We start from the raw sequence: 13,284 nt of genomic DNA on the forward strand, positions 1-13,284 counted from the left end.
TGTGCACACGTGGGTAAAGTGCAAGTTAGCAAGTCAACGTTTACTACCTACGCTACGCCCAACAGGATTTAGGCAGAATATAATGGAAATTACCACAAAAAAAGGAAAGGCAGCCACAACGAAGGCCAGTAACAGCAACTAACTACAGGCAACAGCAGCTGAAATAAGTAGTATTTACTGCACTGTGCACCACTCCCAATTACACAGGTCAGCGGACTGTGGTATAAGCTAGTTCCGGTCAAGAAAAATATAATGTGGTTGTACAAAAGCAGCATGCTACTGAATCAACAAGGTGGCTACAGACATGTCACACAAATGTACTCTTTGTCCCACAACTGGTTTGTTGGGATCTGGTCACCAAAACCAATACTAACCTTCTCTTCAGCCTCTTTGTGTTGCCTGCCTTTGTAATTTGGATTTCAGCTTGGTTATTAACCAAGTACCACCCACAACTTTTTAAAAAAACACTCTAATGTTTAATGAACTGCTTGGTGGAAACGACACTTACCTGGATCAATATGCTTCAACAGAAGCAGGCTACATTTAACTTTCTGAAACCAACAATCCAAAACTCACACTCACTCCATGCCACCATTGGCCAGCTATGCAGACATGAGAACATAAGCAGGGTTTGTGCTTCTCTCTCAAGCCCTCTTTTATATTCTTTATTCAACTAGTTATTTCACTAAACCTGGATACCTGTCTATAAAGGTATGCCATCATTCCCATAATCAAACGATTATTGTGTCTCGTCCCACTGCTCCACCTTCAAGTATGGCCTTATGTCCGCAGGCCCTTTAATCTGTTTTCTTAGGAAATTGCAGTCCCCTGAAGTGTCTGTAATTACTGCATATCAGTATGGGTGGCAAACATTTAGAGAAAGATTTGGAGAAAAATTATATGAATCTTTCCTACACATAAACAGCACTTTATCCATATTTCTGTGGGCTTGGTTTTATTCAGTCGTGCCCCGCAGCCTCGCCTAAATGACCTCATTTTTCTACCTGACAGTGTTTTTGTCAGACATCTCACAGCAGTAATATAACAAAGAGCATATCTAAAGAAGTCGAGGCGGAGAATCAGTGCTTTGTAGTTCAACCTTGCAAGTTTAATTTTTCATTGGCTCAGTTTAAACATCCCGCCTGCGGCTTCCAGGACACTTTGATCATCACTGATTGTCTGTACCTCTCTGTCCTCAGCTTCCCTGCAAGCTAAATCATAAAGACTCCACGCCGCGAGCTGCATTCGAAGGCAGAGTGTGAAGTGTGTGTGCTTCAAATGTCAGCGGGCACAGTGGGTGTGTGTGTGTGTGTGTGTGTGTGTGTGTGTGTGTGTGTGTGTGTGTGTGTTGGTGGAGGGCACGGTCTGTAATCTTTGACCAGCTGGAGCGAAGAGAGGAGTGTTGTAGCACTGTGGTGTGAAGTGATCGGTCGCGCTGCACGGGCTCTGTATGACCTATCCTCCAAAACAAGAAGACCCACAAAGTAAATATAGAGGTTGATGAGGTGTAGAAGTGGTGATACAAACCATCCAAACCGAAAACCTCAGTATTTTTGGTGCTGCGGCACATTTTGGCAAAACAAGGAAATTCCACAGCTGAAGGCGCAAATAAATGTTCTCTTGAACAAGGACCAGCAAATTCAGTGTACTTGGCCTAAAGCCTATGACACTGGGAGAAAAACACTGGAAATGTTGCCATTTAGTCCTGTTCAAGCGAGTGCAAACAGTTCGATGGATATTTATTTTACCAAAATTCACAAGGGACAACTGAGCATGCACATCTGGCAGGCGAACAGTGAATCGCTGATGTAGAGAGCGCACTTAAATTCAATTTGAGTTCAGTTCAACATTATTATACTCCTTTGGGCGAAAGATAATAACCAGCATCCAGGCAGGGTGCTCCAGACAACGATCAGACAACCAAGCAGAGACAGAAGAAGAGAGATGGATGAAACACACAGCATAGGTCCACTGATACCAATGATGGAATGTAACTAAGTACATTTACTCAAGTGCTGTACTTTAGTACAACTTTGAGGTACTTACTTACTACCTGACTTGAGTATTTCAATTTTCTGCTACTTTATACTTCTACTCCACCACATTTGGAGGCAAATATTGTACTTTTAACGTCACTACATGTATTTAACAACTATAGTTACAGGTTACTTTGGAGACTGTATGCAAAAAAAAAAAAAAAACACCAAGTATACAGTTTATACATACATGTAAATACACTAGATGTTTAATTTACTTTTACTTGTATTTATGATAATTAAGTACATTTATTGCCAGACGATAACTTTTAAAACTTAAAGGTGCAATGTGTAAGAAAACCAGAGTGACCGCTAACTGCTGCTAACTGTAGCTGCCGTCAGCTAGTTAGCTCAGTTGGCCATGTAGCTAGCAGTCCTATTAGCTGTCGTGAGCTTTACTGTCAGACTTTTGCCTCTTGATGTGCAAAATGGCATTTTGAGAAAGGACGGGGTAGGGCTAGCTGGTTAGCAACTTCAGGAGAAATGTCTGAAAACACGATATATAGACATCTTTAATACAACGTCAACACTGTTGGTTCTTTACATTTTTTGGATTGTTTTTTGCTGAGTCTTAAACGTTTTAACAGGATATCTTTACTTTTACTCAAGTGCGACTTTTGGGTACTTTTACAACACTGATTGAAACAGATTTGTCTGTAATCAGAGTTCAGATGAGTGTCTCAAACCATTTTTGAAGGGCTTCTGTTGCTCTGTGGTATTCTGAATAGGGTGATATGCTGTTTGAAATCATCAAATGTGACAGGGGATTTTGCAGCCAGAGCCCACAGCAATCAAACCATTGAGAGGGAAGTGGATTTGGACGACGTGCAGGAGAACAACCAGGAACTGGAAGAAGGACACGGAGACAGGCTTAGTGGAGAAAGAGAGTATGATGGAGAGTTGAAAGGATGAGGTGCTTGAAGAAGTAAGGTCGATGTCATTCTTTAGACGGATTAGTGCTATCTTCCACGGGGTTTTGGACATTTACACATGGTTCAGCACACACACACACACACACACACACACACACACACACACACACACACTCTTAAATGCATGCAGACCGATGAGCATGCACGCACACACGCAGGATTATCCTTATCCAGTAATAATCACATCACATCTGATGCTCTGTTCATGACTTCTGGCGACATACATACTGGCTGACTCTGTGTGTGTGTGTGTGTGTGTGTGTGTGTGTGTGTGTGTGTGTGTGTGTGTGTGCAGGGCAGTGCACATGTGTCTGCCGTTGAGATAAAGCAGTCTAATCCTAAAGGAATGGAACATCTTCTCTCTTTCATCCTCCCTCCTGTCTCTTTTTTGCAACAGTAAAGGACAATGAAATGCTGGTCAATCTAGTCAGACTGGGGAGGGGGAGGAGGAAACGTAGAAAAAATGAAGGGATAAAGGGTAGCAGAGATGAAGAGATTAAGAACGAAGGGAGAGGAGATTTAGCGAGGAAAAAATGTCACTTCCAGGTTATATCCTGTCTCTCATTTTCTTCTGTCTTCATTTCATTTTTTCGTCCATTTGTCCATTTGTATCATCACGTTTACAACTAAATAAAAATCAAACTTCTTGCACCTTATTGCACTATACAACTTGATACTGGTCTATCAGTGAGGCAAATTGTGACAAACAGATATTTAAAAAGACAGAAAATAGTAGGAGCATGTCATTAGTTCAGGCAGAGCTCTGCTTGCATTAGCATCAGCTGTTTCATTCATGCTTCACCGTCACTGACTCACACAGCAGATGTGGCTTGTAACATTCAATCATATGCATGCAGGTATGAACCTGACACCTTATGACTCCGCTCATACGGTCATGCCAGTGCCTCTTTCCGCTCCACAGCTTCCTCTGCCACCCAAACCTTCTCCATATGTGGTCTTGTTTGGTATTATTGATTTCACTTGAAGATGAGATATTGTTTAACAGTTGAGTGTTAATGTTAAGAGAAAAAAAACATCAGCAGAAAATAGATTTTAAAACATTGAAAGAGCTGAATCCAGTTTCATGTGTTGATCCAGCCCTTTTGCCTTAATGTGCATACAAATAACACGACTTTAGACTTTCAAATTGCGTGCAGTACATGTACATACACCAAGGTCCAATTATTTCTTCCTGTTGATACACCAATCCTTCCCATTAAGATCTTCCCATTAAAAAAACAATGTGTCCAAATCAACACATTCTTCCAACTCATCAAATACGGCAGCTTGGTGAGTGGCATTAAGTTTCAAACTGTGACTCTACCTAAACCTCGAGCATCAGTTTTGTGCATGGAGGGCCCCGTAGTCAAGTTAGCTATGATACATAATAAATAAAATAAACCTGGCAGACAAACAGTTCCCATACTATGACTTCTAGACTGTTATTAATATTGTTAAAACAGTTGTGTTGTGTTGTAAGAATGAAAAGAAGCTAGCAGGCAAGCTACTTCAGAGGAACGGTGTTTACTACTCAGAAGTCAGATACAAGTGCCTCGTATATTCACGATACATGGATTACATGGAGTGACACTGCCACCTACTGGCATGTTATATTTATGCAGGCACACAGGTGTATACCACAAGTTGCAATTTGGTTAGGTTTAGGAAAAGATCATACTTTGGGTTAGATAACTACATTCAGTCTTGTAACCTATGTAAGTGATGTAACTCACAAGTAGTTGCAAGTTACATTATTTTCGTAACATAATTTAAAAACAAATCGCTCATGGCTTTTGGTCACAAACGGGACATAAAGCCCTGTCCAGTATGTAATCCATAACTCTTTATACTGCATTAGAGAGGCACTACAAGAAGAGATGCTAGAGGGGTAACAGCGTCAAACTGACCACTGCTTGTAGTACTGACAAATTGGGAGTGAGAATTGGTTGCTCCAAATGCATTACATCACATAAGATAACTTATCAGACTTATTTTCCTAAACCTAACCAAGTAGTTTTGTTGCCTACATTTAACCAGACTACAACCATTTCAAAACATGGCCTATGTATTTATCTTGTTACCATAATGACGAAGGTCACCTGACTATAGATCTGCTCTCCACAGAAGTTAATGGGAAGGATCGGTGTATCACCTGCACTCAGATTAATGGGGCCAGGTCGGTTGTTCTGGTGGTTTTCTCTCTGACTGCGACAAGCTAATTTTCTCAAAATATAAAGGCCTATTGATATTATAGTGATATAGTATATATAATAACATAATATTGATATTTGAGTGTTTTAAATGTCTTGTATACAGTATTAATTTGACAAATAACTTTTGTATGGCTGTTTAAATAATTCTGAGTAGTTTTGCTCCGTCTCTGTCTCTTGCTGTTGGCAGAACTGACCCAATCTGTTTTCTCTGCGTTGCCAGGTTTGTCATTGTCTACCAATCAATGCCAAAACTGTTAATGGTGCCCAAATATCTGCCATTTGCCAAAAAGTTTTTAAATACCATTCAAGTTTTAATAGTAGATGTCCAATGGTGTACTTGTTTTGGTCCAGGCCGTGTAAATGCTTAGCTGAGGCTACGTACAACTCTCTCTCCCGCTCTCTCCCTCTTTCCCTATAGAAAGTTGCGATAACATGTGTATCCAGTTACTGTGTATGTTTTACAATGGGAGAGAAACAGCCAAACACTAAATGAAAGGCAGAGTAAACCCAGAAACTTCCATAAAATACACACACACGCGAGTGCTCATATATCCACAAGCACGCAGACACAGATACACATGTATAGATAATGACAGTATACACACATAACACACAGACACACACATACTGCATCCAGCACCCGCTGAACATATACAGAGGCCTTCACAAGACAGACGCCCACACTCCTGATGTGTTGGAAGTGCAGAGGGAATGCCACAAACAGGAAATTCTCCAGGATTTCCCACAGATCCCGGCTCTCTTCATGTGGTGGAACTGGTAGCTCGGGCTCCGCCGCAAACATGTAAATAGACAGAGAGAAGCTGTTTTGTTGGAGGAACACAGGATCTTGATCAGACTTGTGCTGATGATAAGTGTAATAAATCACTTGTTGAATCATAATGTTGTTATAAATCTGCGGACTCGTCACCAATAAAAGAGCCATCGGAATAAGCACAAAAACAAAACATGTAATTACAGTCACAATAATCACGTTTCCTCATAAAATGTTTAGGCAAACCCCACTTCAGAGCCATATGTCGTATGTGAAAATAATATTACAGAGCCACTGAAAACTGGTAAGGCTCTGAAATGTCTCATATATATAGTTACAAGAGTTAAGCTCTGTCAAGATGCAATAAATAAAGTTTTATTGACAAAAATATTGACAAGGAAGTCTAGTTTGAGCTCTCATATACAAATGCAATCCCTCCATGTTTGAGAAAACTGTAAACCACTCCATGTTCTCTCTGTTCTATCTCAGCCCCTGGCGACAAGACAAAAGCTGGACTCTTTACTGTTCATGCTATGAAGCATGCAAATCCGATACGGCAGCGTTGGTGTTGTTCTTGAAAAATCATTATTTATGTTGCTCCAGGTCCATCATTGAAACTGACCAATTGTGTATTAGGACTGTCAAGATTTTTGCGACTCAGGCAGAAAGACCATAAAAATATGCATATTAGAGTTATCCTAAACGAGTGTTTAACGTTGGGAAAGGGTCTATTTTAAACCAAACCATGTTTTCGTAAACGTAAGTATTTTTGTTTCCTAACCTAACCAAATAGTGACAGAAATACTAAAATGAACAGAAAATAAATTTACTTTGTGGAAAAAGAGCCTGTCCTTATCAGAAAAAAACAATATATAGGTCAACAATGCAAGCAGCTTAATAGACACATATTTACGTTTGTTGTTAGGTGGCGACCTCTAGTGGCCATTATAACTATTACAGCTGCAAAGGAGGAAGTGAGCAGAAGTAATATAAAAAGTGAAGAGTCTGTCTAGGGAGGTCAGGAATGGACTGTTATATAGGTTATATATGCACAGGACTTTCATTGTCTCCCATGTGAAACCAGAAGTCAAGAGTGACTTTTTTCAGCATACTAAGGAAGTGAAGTTATGTCACTTATATAACATAACTTAAATCACTTAGGTAACGTAGGTATGTTAGCATTGGAAGTTACAGTTATTCAGGCAATTTTATTTATGCAAGTTATTTCTTGTACAGTAAGTAAGTTTTTATTTGTTTAGCATGAATAAATGTTTCCTTTTTTTAGTGTTTGCCTTTGTGTGATTACATCATTGGAATCAGTTTGTTTAAAAATCACATTATCTTATACAAACTGTATTGTTTTGATGCCATAATTTGCCTTAACACACTATGCACGTTATCAATTTTTGAATCGAGAATCGTTTGAATCGAGAATCGGTTGAATCGAGAATCGATTCTGAATCGAATCGTGACCCTTAGAATCGGAATCAAATCGAATCGTGAGACACCCAAAGATTCACACCCCTACGAAAAAGGTCCAGTATGTGCGCTGTACCTATTCAGCAACAACGTTAGAGATGCAGAAATGTTGTTGTTTTTTCATCAGTAAAAGATGGACCTGGAGCAACATTGACTCTGACGTTCCAGGAACAACTCCAACACGGCCAGATACACCTGGATACCTCTATGCAACATGAAATACCTAAGCTGATTCGCTTGATATCAAGAGCTTGGGGAGCAAGTTTGGTGATAAACCATCAAGAGAATTACAGCAGAAAAGACTTAATGAAGATCAACATTTTGGGAAATACAATTATTGGCTTTCTTGCCAAGAATTAGATGAAAAGATGGGAAGCACATTCATGTTTGTACAGTAAACATAAGGCTGGACACAGCAGCCAGTTTGCTTAGCTGTTTACTCCTGCTTCTAGTCTTTGTGCTAAGCTAAGTTCACTGACTGTGGTATTATCAATTCTCTCATCCAACTCTCAGCACGAGAGCCAATGGCAATATAAAGATAAATTCTGTGTTTTGTTCACGGATAAGAAGATTAAAGATATGAATATTGAGAGAGCATATTGCTAAGAGGTTACAGGAAAAAGGAGCCTTCACCCAATATTTGTATTATTCTGATCGTGTAAGAACACGCTCAGGCTTAAATGTTTGGATAAGACCACAGGCTCTTGAAACCTTTAGAAAGGCTGTCCAAAGCCTGCACCTGCTCAACAAATGACTAGATGTAAGTAAGATACAAAAACATGTTATTTCTGATCTCTGATGAGACACTATGGGTGGCCGGTGGATTTTGGACCCTTTGCCTGAGCAGTGTGTTTGTGCCAAATCTAAGACGTGACCCAAAGAGAGTAATTAAACCAAATACATGTGAGTAATCTTCAACAGATTTTGCTCTTGGTTTTATGAGCTCATCAAAGCTCTGCGACCACTGACTCACAGCCTCCTGCCCCTCTGATAAAGAGCACACTTCCCTCCAATCTGTTCTCAAAGACTGACCTTTGAGAAAGCAGCGGAAAACTCCCCGCAGCGAGAGCATGTTTAGATCTTCCTAATGCCTCTGATACGAACGTCCACTCTGACAAACAAGCAGCCGACCATCAAAAGCCTTGCGATTACTTTGATGTTGCAGACTTAGGTAGGGTTCCTTAAAAAGCATTTGCACTAATATTTCATTTTTGAAATTGGAGTTTTTCTAATACATTCCTGAAATCCTGCATTTCTTTGGTTGGCAGCCAGCAAACAGTTGGTTTCACAAAAATGTGAAACCTCCAAGGAACAATGAACACCCGGAGTATATGTGATTGATGTAGATTTTTGGAGACTGAGCAGAGAGAAGGACTGAAATAGAGAAAGGAGAGAAAAAACGGTAAACATAAATAAACATTAACAGCTTCTCGCTGATTAAATAAACATTAAACACACATGAAACATTCATCAACAAGTGAGTGGTGGAGATTTCCAGCTGCAGAGTGAGTTTGAGCTGCTTTCCTCCTGTTGTCTATAAGAAAGCCAGGGGATCATCAATCCTACTGACACACACTCACATACACACTCACACCGAGGTCCCAGGATGGTAAAATCATTGAAAATGTAAGGGCGCCTGTCTATCTAAATCCATGTTGCTGGAGGATGTGTAAAACCCTCGACTTTGTGGTTATGTAACCAGCAGCAGTCGCTCAACTTGTGGAGAGTCCGACCAGTATTCATTTGCCACCATGAAGGGATCAGCTGTTAAAATCTGCCCTCCCGCAGAGTGAAGATGAGACACAGATCTGATAATCTTTCAGCTTCTTAAACTGAAAGACACCACTTTGTGCCTGTTTAGTGCCTGTTTAGTGTACTTACTGGTTGCACTTGACTGGACGAACAGCACTCGTGGCCGGTCTGCTCAAGGAATTCAAACCAGACCAACATGGCGGCTTTTTTGGAAACTTTCTCTTATATTACAAAAATATGTTAGTACTAAACATGCAGTTGCTGAATCTGTCTTCATTCAACAGTTAGTTTTTATAGTTTTTCAAGAGCTTCCAGGGGCTGCGAGTCATGTTGGACGCCCTTGGTTTTGCATAAAGTGGCTACTACTTAATGCAAATGAGACGAAGGCTATGCAACACCCTGTCTCTCGAAAACGCGACGCTATGCTACCAGAATACATTGGACGGCTCAGATACGCAATGAATGGGAAGCATAGAAGCAATGTATCCTATGGACACCAAGGGTAGACAAAAACCTACAGTGACTCACTATCAACTCTGGAGGCACAAAGTGGTATTACAAGAAAGGACATAGCTGATTAGCATGCCAACTTCAATACATAGATACCTTTGACATAACATCAAAACTGTTATTTCTTCACATTCTGTTGAAATTTTTTTTTTAAGTTTTAAACTAAGATTCTTACATGTAGCGCCTTTAAATAAAGTGCTTTATTGAATGTGTCTCCATCAGTATAAGCAGGAATACTGCAAGTGTTAGTATGTGAACTCACACCTCACTGACGTACACAGCTCTTGTTCAGAATGAATGAGTCCAGTGTTCGGCTGTTTGTCCAGAGCTGCTGGGAGCAATAACGCTGATCACCGATCCCCAGGTACCAATAGAGCATTGCCCTGGCTGGAAACACACACACACACACACACACACACACACACACACACACACACACACACACACACACACACACACACACACACACATTTTATAAGCTCAGACAGAGGTAACTAATATTAAAGAACACACCCAGAAAAACAAGACAAACACAAAATTACATACATACACACAAAACCTTGACCAACTGACCCCACCCCCCCAACCAATACAGGCGCACACACACACACACACACACACACACACACACACACACACACACACACTGCAAGAGAGAGGTTCAGGTATTACTATAAACATCCCCTCTGGCCTCTGTGACCACCTACAGAATAATAATTACTGACACACGGAAACGCTTTGAGACAGAGCCAGGTACTACACACACAGACACACACACACTGACACACACACACACACACACTCTTGCACACACACACACATGTATATAAACAGGCTAAACACATACAAATGCACATATGCAACCACTTTTGTGCACAGACTCACGTCACACATGTTAATCTTTCTGCATTTTCTGCATACAAAATATGCACATACCAACACACACGTACACGTACACACACACACGCACACACATACAAACAACCATACTGCTTACAGCAGTCTGTTTTCTTTCCCCTGGTGTGGCCCGGTCTGGTTTGTTTCGGTTTGGTTGTGTTTTTTGTCTACAAACAACAAGCGCACACAGTCCAGAGACAATATGATTTCTTGAATTAAGTACCATGAATAATGATTAATTATTCATAGTGGTGGATGCCTACAAACTAAACTCCTGTTAGCACTGCCAACATTGGCAGCCATTTGTTTTAGCTATTAATTAAATGTTACGAGCAGACTGGGCATATTCTAAATTACAGTTTCCTCTTGGATATATACAGTACAATACAGAAAAATAGATAAAAATTTCATTGGACACACCCTGTGCCATGTGTTTGTGAATAAAATCTTGTGTGTATGTTGGATGCCTGAGCTGCAGGGAGAGTCAGAGCCAAGTATCCGGTTCACTTCACCATCTCGGCACCCTCCAACACACAAACATGCGCAAGTGCGCCCACTGACTGATGCCAAATTGGAATTTAATTATTTTTTCTCTTGTTGCTCTCTGATGGCTGCTTCTTTAATTTATGAAAGAGGTTAAAGGTTTCACACAGTCTGATTTGTGTGAAAATAATTAATAAAAGAAACATCTCATGGAGGACGACTGTCCAAAGCCAAAATCTGATCCGATATATACTGAATTCTGGGCCAGACCAAACTGGCCCGTTTATTTTGAATGAGCAGTAACGCTCTCAGCAAATTTGAGTGAATTATGATACCACCCTGATAACGGAAAATTGAATCACAAGCAGAGAAAGACCAAGGTTGAATCAGGGGGACAGTAGTCAGATTGATTGACAGAAGGTCAAGAAGTCAGACAGACGGACAGGAAGAGTCCACTTCCACTGTCAGCTTTTCACTACTGACACCCGAACTTTGCCCTGAAACAGCATGAAGGAGATCCATTACACCTCAGGAAATGACGCCGACAAAGATTGTTCATATTTCACCAGCAGAGTGGACAGCAAGTAAAAGCCACAGGAGACGTTGTGAGTAATTTATGAATTGGTACCAGCTGAATATTATTGGTAAACAAACATAACATTCTTAATGTTTTTTTTATAGTGGATGTTTTTATTCTTTTTATTCAGTGCTCCTAAATATTGTAAAAGTAAACTTTGTTTAGTGCTTTTGAAAAGCCAAACCTTAATGCAAAAAGTAGATAATACCATCAGGGCCAGATTAAATGGACGGATTACTTTAGGCTGACAGTATTTTTTCAGGGGTACCCTACATGTATATGCACATTTTGATTTTGGTAAACAAACAAACTGAAAAAAAGAGAGGGGAAGACAGGGACTTGAATACACAAGGGGTGATTAACTAATGGAGCACAGGTGAGGAGGGAAAAGGGCAGGAAAACAGACAAAGGGAGGAAATGAAAAGCAAAACATGACAAATGAGGACAGAACTTCAAAATAAAACAGGAAATAACAGAAACAAAAACTCAAACCATGAATATTTGGAGTGTTATTAACATTGTCAAACAGTTGCGGTCTGGTAGGTTTATGCAAAAAAGTCATTGAAAAAATACTTGGCTCGAAAAAGATCATTCGTTGGGTTAAAATAACTAACGTAAGTTGTAACTCACATCATTTACGTTCATTCGCTTACAAATCACTCAACTCTTTGTCACAAATGGGATGCAAACTCCGGTCTCTGGAGGGAAAGTCTTACTAAAAACCCATCCATCTCCTGACTCATACTTTCTTGCTCATCACACTACTGCAGCGGTGCTTCAAGAAGTGGCGCTTAGAGGAGGGCTACACACGTACAGTCAGTGTAGTATATTAATTGAACTGTAATAATCAATACTTGTCATCCGACAGTAAACATACCACCGATAGATCAGCTACCCCTCTTGTTGGTCTTTGACCTTTACTACTCACTACTCGCACACTGCTGTTCTTATTCCTAACTTGCGTATTAAATAACGGACCTTTTCTCCTCTGTTACAGGTTTTCTCTGTTCCTGAAGGAGTGCATGTTGGAGGAAACCATCTGGAGAAAAGTTGATGTACTGTAAACCAGGCCAAGGTCGCAGTCAGAGTGATTCCATAAATCATGTGTCAAAGAGTTGCCATAAGAATGAAAATAAAAACTGGTCCTGTGGAGAAGCAGTGAAACATGAGGATTCTGGGTTATGACGAGGCATCTTATGTAATTGTAATCACTCCAAACTGATGCCAATAATGTTTACAAGCATAATTTCACACTGCTTAATTTCTGATATTACTATAAGTTATTGATCCCTTTATAATTCATTCCTGTGGCACTGAGAGTTTATAGAGGGAGGAAAATGCTTATCTGCTGAAATGCAAACTATGACACTGAGGGTTATCAGCTTGATCTATATTAACGTGTGTGTGTGTGTGTGTGTATGTGTGTGTGTGTGTTTGTCTCCAAAAGCAATGTTTTGTCTCTTGAGCTAAAATATTGCATTTACATTTTTCCTGACGGAGCAGATTGCAACTTTGGGTTTAAATTCTGCAACGCCGAAGATGAAACTCAGATGAAAGATGGTTATTCTAAGCAGGCCATTGATTCCTGTAAGAGACAAACCTTCCCCGCAGAGAGTGTTGTTTGTCTAAGTGT

This window comes from Pagrus pagrus (genome assembly GCF_965226575.1).
Source record: "Pagrus pagrus genome assembly, chromosome: 9".
Classification (NCBI taxonomy): Eukaryota; Metazoa; Chordata; class Actinopteri; order Spariformes; family Sparidae; genus Pagrus; species Pagrus pagrus.